A 9694-nucleotide genomic window follows, 5' to 3' on the forward strand; every position below is an offset into this window, starting at 1 on the left:
CAATTTCTTTTAATTCTCTTTAATGTTTTTTTCCTTTTTGTTCTTTTTAGGAGGGGGCGGGGGGAGAGGGGCTGGCAACTTATCTGTTTACCTATATTTTATTGATGCCACTAGTTCTACTATTATCTACACACTTTCAAGTTCTTTTCCACTTACTCCTAGAAATCTGATCCACAAATGGGACAAATGTCTGCCTTTTAACCATTGTAAAGATAGCTGTAAGTAATTGTTTGTCTCTGCTCTTTCCTTTTCTCTTGTCTCTGATTTCCCTGTCATTACTGTTAGTGAAATCATCTGTTTTTACTGTCTGTCTGCTAGACATACTGTACTTCTAAAGCCTTTAACTTTTAGTGTTGGTACTCTACTTTATTCAATTCTCATCTGGACTTGAGATGTTAATATTTTATTAAATGCTTGTAATTCTTTAGAATCCATCTGGTCCCACCCATGCACAAAGTTACGAGTATTGTTTGTAAGCACAGCAATACTGGCTTAATATGAGAGAATCAATTGACTCAGTTCTTCCACTTAACATAACCTCAGCAGCTATTAAACTTTTTGATGCTTGGTGTTTTGGTCCTAGACAACTGACTTAAGCGCACAAGACTCATGCATCTCATCTTTCCCCACTGTTTTTTTTTGTTTGGCAGGAGGAGTATGCTGGCTGCATGCCACCCATCAGAAAATATGTTTACTATAACATGAGTTCAGGTGCTGGTATTCTGTTGCCATTTGAGGATGTGGGGAGAGGGATTCATTTCCCTTTATGTCATGAGGAGAGGGATACCTTTCATTTCCCTTTAAACATATACAGTACAAAAAAGAGCAAGAACATGTATGTAAGATGTAAAACACCTTACCTGATCTTCAGCAGCAACATGGGAAGAAGTTTCACTGGTACATCAAGAGTCAGCAGAAAGCTTGACTTGATTTTATCATGTCAAAGAACTACCTCCACTTTGTCAGATCTCGTAAGTGGTCCTGATATTGTTCACACTGGATGTCCAAAGAGCTCTGCTTGGTAGCACAGCATATTCTTGGCACATTCTAAAAGATAAGTAAAACATATACAAAGAACTTCAGGTTCAGAAGATGATTAAAACCAGACATGGTTCAAACCCAAATGCCAGTACTTTGAGAAAAGCTGGACTGGCAAACCTTTTGTAGCTTACAATAGAGACAACCCTGGTTTAGTGTAAGAGAGAAAGGGGAACGCAAACATAAATGGAAAGTAGAATTTCCAGTATACAAATCACTGTAATAGTGTAGTTTTCTTGAACATAAGAGAGTTCACACACATGCTTGATGTTGAGTCTAATGATAGTTAGAAAAATTATTCCTGCCACTATCTGAGTTATATCACAAAAGTACATATCATTTCAGTAAGAGCCATAGATTTTCTGACCAGATGGGACCATTATTATCACGTAGTCTGACCACCTGCATGACACAAGCCATAGCATTCTTGAATCTAGCCCAATTACTTGTGTAGGAACCAAAGCTCATCTTTTAGAAAAAAAAAATCACATCTTGATTTAAAGATTCTAACTGATAATCTGTTCCAAAAGTTAATTACAATGACTCTTTAAAATGTCTTATTTCCAGTTTGACTTTTGCTGACTTCAGTTTCCAGCTGGATCTTTTCTTAGGTCATTGCCTGCTAGATTAGAGAGACCTGGGCTATCTTTTCCTTATCTAGGTAATTATACTGTGGTGTAAGGTTAAAAGGCAACCACGATTAAGCCATCACATAACAGTAAAATAACCTGAGCTCTTTTAGTCGCTCATTGTAAGGCATGTATTCCAGATCACTTATCATTCTTGTAGCTCTTCTCTGTACCTTCTACAATTTTTCAACATTCTTTTTAAAATGACGCCAGCACTGGACACAGTATTCCAGTAGTGGTCTCTCCAATTCGCTGTACACAGGTAACATCACCTCCCTACTAATTATGGCTGTTTATTCATCCAAGGATCACATTAGCCCTTTTGCGACAGCATCAAACTAGGAATGCACAGTCAGATGATAATTATTAACAAGACCTTTTCAGCATCGTTGTATTCCAGGATACAGGCCACCCCATTCGACCAAGCCACCACCCTGTAAATATTGCTCACATTGTTCCTAGATACATGACCTTGAATTCTATTGCAAGTGTTCCTATATCTGATCTTTGTGAGAAAGATGACTGGGTAAGTCTCTGTTTATATTATAGTTACAAAGGGGATCAAATCAACTTTTTTTTTTAGTCCCTCGTTGCAAGCTTCACTCTGGGGATGCCACTGCCTCTGCATGACAAGCCACACACACTGGAAGAGCTGGTCCTACAGCTCAAGGAAACAACTGCCTCTACCACATGAGCTAAAATACAACTTCTATTAATTCTCAGATCTAGCAGGATCATTATGTTCCTTATAAGCTGCAACCAGCCAAGAGAAAGGAAAATACTCACAAAACACATACAGTGCAAGACCCTGCTTCTGTTGACTTCAATGGGAATAAACAAACCCTAACTGAAATCAGTAGGAGCAGGATGTATCCCAATGTTATCCACAACAAAACAACAACAACCCCATTAATCTAGTATACGCTAGTTTCTTCAATCATAAACAGCGTGTGAGCTGTAAAATAAACTGAACTATATGGAAAGTTCATAAAAGGAATAGAGACAAACCACAATGGTACTAGATTGGAACACAACATTCATTATACAAAAGTCAAAATTCCAAGTCAGGGTAATTTTTAATTAATTTCAACTCAGCACTGTGCTTGCAGAAATATTTCCGGGCAATTTTCAAACCAAATTAATTTTCTAGTCCAAAGCTATAAAAGGAAGAGAACTTTACAGAAGAGGCTCTTTGTAATCTCCCTATGACTAAGAATGACGAATGCTTCTCAGTAATACTGAGGCTTGTTTGCCTTTATAAAATTGGAGCATATATCTTAGGGCTGTGCTTGCTTTTAAGGAAGCTGTTTTTGCATCTTTCAATGGTATTAATAGCAGATCAGGGCACTTTATGCTGCTGTAGCACATTTTCTACTGTCTATATCCATTATTTGGAGAGAAACACTAGACTTTTATTAATTAACAACTGAAAAAATTCTCCAGATGCATACTCACTTGTAGGACAGTTTCCACTAGAGGAAGAACTTGACTCTGCAATTTCCACACCAACACCTAAAGACATTGACTTTCTTAACAGGAAAAGGAAGCCTGCCTATTTAGGGTTGGTAAAAGGAGGAGCACCACCTCTGTAAAATCCAGCATCCCCTCCTAATTGGGAAATTGGCTGAGATTAATCACCAAGCTGTTACAATGTTGCAGTGAGCCTAAAGAGTTGGGGCTTCCTTATAGTGTGTTTTTAGTCCCATGAATCTAGACCGTCCCATAGGAAATGCATATAGTGTTTGTGGGAGTTTTGTATTATCCATGTTTTTATGTTTTAATTTCTGCACTATCACTCTTTACCTAAATAAAGTGTTCATTGTATTTCCCTTTATACCACATTACTGACACAAACATGCTGCCCTAATCTCGTCTATACAGCCAAGAGAAAGAGTGAAACAAACTTCAGAGAAATTCAGAGGTTGCCGTTTACCTTTTATTAATTTAAGATAATTTTTTAAATAAAAAAGCATTTTGTTTGCACGCTACTGGAACGATCGTTTGCAGCAGAAGTGGCCATGCATCAAATACATCCTTGGACTGACTCAGGAAGTCTCTGATGCATTGTCTCTCACCAATTAGGAATAAAAGATACTTTTTAACTGTTTGTTCCAAATATTCTACTTTGGCTGAGATCTAAATACTGAGCTGTGAACAGCAGTGCTGACTGCCTATGATTTCTGACATAAAATGTCTGGTGATAACAGTAATTGAGTTAGTCCCCTTTATCTTAGGCATGTAATAAAATATAATTAACACTGTGCATATTCTTCCTCTGGGTTTGTGAGTGGGCTGGGGCAGCAAGAGGCACCACATGTCTCTTATTTGAACTGAATCCTGGGAAAAGAAGGTACAATTAATGCAGATAGTAACATTTCCTAATAAGTTGATTAATTAGAAGTGTGTGTCCCTTATTATTAAATATACATACTCCTATGAACATAAATGTGCAGGATTTGATTTTTCTTCTATATAGCTGAGAGTCCTGACGTTTCAATATTTATTTTTCATGCCAAACAGAAGTCAAAGCATGTTCTTCTGTTTTTAAAGAAATCCACAGTAAGCACCCAAACCTAGAGAATAATGAAATTATGCTATTATTGTAGCCATCTGTCTCTTCACATCAGTCTTTTATGATTTTTATAGTCCAGTTTCAAGGCTCCATAAGAAATTATATTTAGTTAGCATTAATAACAGCATTTAATTTAATGATTTAAGTCTCAATTTTGAATTCGCTTAAACCCAGTAGAGATTCATGTGTTTGTATGTTGGAGGGGAGGAGAAGACTACCTGGAAAGTTATTTATTGTGTTCTGCTTGATTGGCTATTAAAGGAGAGGATGATGTGCTTCTCTGCATCTGGTATATACTGTGTTTGCTGTTTGCCACCATGACAGACCGGAAAGTTACAGCCAGTGCTAATTTGAGTAACATCTAAAGCCTGGCCTGACAAGGTAAATTCAAATTATGAAGCGATCCTTTCACATACAGAGACCTTGTTAGTTAGATTAGTGGGGGATTGGCTCAGTGTGACAGCTTGTTTGCTAAATGTGAGCTATCTGCATTCCCAATGCAGTCCGTCTAGATATTCATTTAAAGAAAAAAAATAAAGATGCCATTTTTCTTATTTGTCACAGAGTTCATGTAATATTCCTTCTCAGTTTTCTTCATTGTTGACTTCTTAAGGAAATAGCAAGTGTGTACCTTGGAGCGAGACAGCTAATTTTGTTATGGATGAACATAGTGTTGTGACAAAACAGTGGCACAGCTGTCATAACAGCTGTCACACATTAATCATGACAGTGACAAATAGCATAATTACTTTATCTGGAATTCCTAGCATGCACACTCAGTATGCACCACTACAGTGTAAGCATATCAAGCGTGGTTTAATTAAAAGACATCAATACAGGTTAGTTAGACATGGGCTAGGAGACACTGATACAAAATGAAAATAAAATTTATAGTTTCCTTTTTAGGGACACCGGAAGACCAATTACTTAGCCAACAAGGTAATTTGAATCTGTTTTCCTAATCAGCCCTTCTTGATACATATGCTGTGTGGTAAATTGAGCTACTTGTACAGTTATGCTTCTGACCAAATTGCAGCTATGCACCATTCAGTGGCTATTCCTCCTTTCCAGCTGTTTTGTATGGTCACATTTGTCCCACATCCTCTGGGTACATAAGATTCTGAAGCACAAATAATGAGTTCCATTGTATATGTGGTAAAATTTTTATTTCCCACAAATTTACATAGAGAGAGTCATGCCATAAAATTTGCACTCTGATCTGGATCTGCACATGACAAAGTTTGGGTAGTACATATCAGGGGCTCATTATAAAGACAGTCTAACTCATTCCCCTGGTGTCAGATGTCACTTAGGGTCCAAACAAGGTTCCTCCTATTTCATTCAGAAAAAGAGAAGCTGAATGCAAGTTAGGTTGAACAAATGGAACTTTATTAAACCCTGTGTACTTCTCTGTCCATGTGGCTGTCTACCCCGTCTCTATTTCCCTGGTATCTCTTCAATAACAGTCCTTCCAGGAAACATGGTCCCTCTAACTCCAGTTCCAGTGATCATGATACTCTCCCATCTTTGTCTATCCTGGGCCTTTCTTTGTATTTTCTCTATGTTGTTAAGTCCCATAACTTTTTCCCTCTCTGAGTAGTGTTTGATGGAGGAGTTCTTTATTTGACGATAGTAGCTATCAGAGGGTGCTGATTTCAAACAACCCAAAGTCCAGGAGTGTTTGGAACTGAGGTTTATTTCAGGCTCATAACTAGTTCCATGTTTCTCTACTTCAGCATCATTTTACAGGTTTATGGCTGCATTAAGCTTTGTTGTGGCTTTTGTGTTTGGATTTAGTTTAAGTTTAACAACACTGTGTTGTTGCTAAGGCTCTGTGTAGGCAGCCAATGCCATTGGTATTTACCATCTCCCAGTATTTTTACTTTTTGCTCCAAATTTGTTAAGCTCCGTGATTCACTGAATTCACTTACTGAATTTCTAGGGGCAGTTCATGAATTGTACTGAAGCAGAGTTAATGAAATATTAATGAATCAATTTCCATAGACATGGACTCATTATCTCACTGGATGCCATTGGAAAACATAGTCCTGCAGGCAGCGTCCTTCCACCTGCCTGCAAGATGATTTGATTTTCTTCTATTATTAATTTTTTAAAAGCCCACACTCAGGGACTCCTTGATAACTTTGGACCAGCAGTTTCCCACCAGATAAAATTAAGGGAGACTATTTGCTGGTCCTAAGTGATTTAGACTATTGTAATACCTTTTGCTGCACCTCACTAATCTGTTGAAAATGATCACCTATAAGCAGGCAAAAAGAGTTAGTCAATGAGGTGCTGTGGATCACAGGAAGCAAAAGCCATGCTGAGAAATTTCTAATCCTTTCAAAAAGAAAAATAAACCAATTTTTTAAAAATCAAAATGAGAGTTGTGGGGAAATGACAAAATACTTTACCAGTTAACTTCTGGATGGAATTATAACTGATGAATCAAGCACTTGGCATCTGACATAAACTTGCACAGGGCAGGTAAAATTTGTACTGACATGGAGCTGTTGTCTGCAAAATATCATGTAAGAACCTGTACTCATTTTGACTTGGTGTTTTTAAAGATAATTTTAACAAAAGATGGGTGAACCTGCCAAGGCTTGCCTTTCAGATCTGCTGCTGACCACAACCTTTGTCCAATACAAAGCCCCAGACTGAACGGCTTGGGCCCAATTCTCCTTTCACTGTATAGCTTGCCAAGTGTAGCTCTATTGACCTTACTTGGGTTACTCTTGAATTCCAATGATGTAAAACGAGCACACAACCAGTCCCCTTCTCTCAGCATTCCAGGACTAGTGTCCAAGCATGCAGGATTCTTCTGGGCTCACAGTGCAACATGAGAAGTCTATTACATCATGACACAAATAGTAACCCTTTGTCTATCAAAATGAGTTCACAACATTCAGGCTGGAGGCAGCAGACTCAAATGCTACTAGTGTAGGCCACCTTGGATTGTTACTCAAACTATCCACTGAGCCCTGATGTTTAGGATGTTCTATGGCATTTGCAATTGATTGCAATGTGAATTCTATACAATATTTCTTCATTGAATTTCAAAAGCCATGCTTGCTTGCCTAAAATGAGAGCATTAACATGAAAACCCTTTATTCTTTTCTCTCTGTTCTTAGTTACCTCTCAGTAGCACTTTCTCTCCCTAACAATGGGAAGCAGCAGGCTTTTGGTGTAAAAACTAACGGCAACTGATTGTATTTATCTCCTTGACTAAGAGGTTTTATTATTTATCTTCCCTGTTGCAGTGCCCATGTGGCAGTGCTGATATTGAGCAGCTGGACAGATTGCACCCTGGAGCCACATCTGCAGCTATATAGATCAACATCACTTGCATTGCCTCAGATCTGAAGAAGTTTATCTTCTGTCAGCAAGATTTAGTACCTACTTCATGAATTGTTAAGGGTGTCCGTGTCTTTCCCCCCCTCCCCCTTCCCTATTTGGTTTTCAAACTGCATTAGTGTAATCTGGTACTGATTGTTAACACCTGATTAGTTAAGCTTTTGTTTACTTTTTTTCTAATTAATAGGGACTTCCAGTGGGGTTTGTGAAGATGGATCTTGAACGGTAAGGTGAATACACAGAGGTAGTTCATGGAAGCTAGAAAAGACAGTAAAAGATCACAGGCTATAAAACATCACAGTAAGATTCAGAGATTCCAAGGTCAGAAGAAACCATTGTGATCGTCTAGTAAGAAACCTCTGGATGCATGATTATGCCATGGATTATATGAATTTCTCAGTATTGGATTGGACCAGCTGGTAATTATTTAAATTAGGTCTTCACTAAAGAACTGAGTATACCAAATCCAAAATAATTTGGCTCCCATATTCAACAGGAAAAATTTGCTTTCTGATGCTATGTCTTATCACATCCCACAGAGAAGCTGTAACAGCTGACAGGATCTTTTATTAGAGAGACAAGGAGGGTGATGTAATATCTTTTACTGGCCCAACTTCTGTAGAACAATAAAGAAGAAGAGCTCTGTGTAAGCTCAAAAGCTTGTCCCTCTCATCAATAGAAGATGGTCCAATAAAAGATATCACCTCACCCATCTTCTCTGTCTAATAGCCAGGGACCAACAGAGCTACACCACCCCTGCACAGAGGATCTTTTATAGCAATTTACTTAAGGAATACCAAGTTCTGTAGCAATCCCCATGCCCCTTGAGACACTAATAAGCTTCTGATTGGATTTACTGTTTTGCAGTTAGCAGGGCAGTGTCCAGGAAGTTATGTGGGCCAGTGCTTGAAATAATGGCCTAGGAGATAAGATTCTAGTTTCTCAACCCCACTCAGGTGGTAAATTTGGAAGGAGTGACTCAGTCAACCAAGATGAACGTGTTTAAAGATAGAGCTGGTCCTGAACCAAAAATATGGTTCCAAATCAGCACTGGGCCAAGATCAAATCCGGATCTGAATTTGCAGCTGAGACCCAGCTCTAGTTAATATACAGCAATAGGATGAACCAGTTTAGATAAAGCTAGAACAGGCTTACAACTTTGTGGGTCACATTCTTGTGGTTGTAGTCATATCAAAGGTGGCAGAATTTGTCCTTCCACTTTTTTTTTTAAGTTTGAAAAAATTCAGTTGCAAATTAAAAGAAATAAAAATCACCTGAGCTACTTCCACTCCTGATTTCAGGAAGGACCAAAATAGCAAATACCAGAAGAATGAGGTTACTCTTGTGGTATTCCAGGCCAGCTCAAGTCAGAAAATGCTGGCACTCTTGTACTAATGCTTACTGTTGAAAGACTTTCAGCCCAGTTTCCAGACCCAAGAAGTTTTGGTGTACCATCCAAGCTTCTGATGTAAATCTCCAAACTTTTTGATGTAAAGCAGAACCTTGTTGAAGATCTATAGTTTATTTATTTAGTTCAGAAGCTAACCCCTTCTTTTCCCTCCTCTAACCCCCTTTCCTGGTTAAAAACCACCTTATAACCCCCCAAATTGGAAAGGTTTTTCTTTTTTAAGTTCATTCTGTTCTACACGTGCCCCTCCTGATGGAAGCCAAACTTGACTACTTTTCAACACATTAACTTGTGCAATGGCCCAATGTATTAGCATAACAGTCATTTTAAAGCATTTCTTTTTAATCAAATCTCTACTGCAATATTGAATGTATAAGCACATAGGGACTCTGAGCAAAATTTGACCCTCTTTATATATATCATAAAAATCTGCCTTATAAGGGTTTATAATATAATAGAATAGAACTGGTAAGAATCAGAGACATGCTTGAGCTGCACTGACTGGATCCAGAATCGAACTTTCCCAAAGTTTGCTACTTGCTTATATCCAGAGTGTTGGTTCAGGCTTATTTCTAGTATGAGTAATAGTTGGCACAGTACAAATACTAAATGTAACTGTGGTATCTGACACCTATAGTGTTAAAATAACCAAGTAATTTACAGTTGGGAATGTTTTCCTTTTTCACTTTC

General features: G+C 38.1%; 1 long non-coding RNA gene across 2 annotated transcripts in view; it reads right to left on the reverse strand.

Annotated features, from left to right (window-relative positions):
- LOC120408126 overlaps positions 1-3257 on the reverse strand; it is a 60385-nt gene extending 57128 nt beyond the window's left edge. For both annotated transcript variants that reach the window (XR_005600432.1, XR_005600431.1), the window contains exons 1-2: positions 3123-3257; positions 861-1047 (exon numbers count right to left, since the gene is read on the reverse strand). This is a non-coding gene — a long non-coding RNA (uncharacterized LOC120408126). The remainder of the gene's footprint in view (positions 1-860; positions 1048-3122) is intronic.
- Between the last annotated feature and the right edge of the window lie 6437 nt (positions 3258-9694).

This window comes from Mauremys reevesii, linkage group 6, assembly GCF_016161935.1.
Source record: "Mauremys reevesii isolate NIE-2019 linkage group 6, ASM1616193v1, whole genome shotgun sequence".
Classification (NCBI taxonomy): Eukaryota; Metazoa; Chordata; order Testudines; family Geoemydidae; genus Mauremys; species Mauremys reevesii.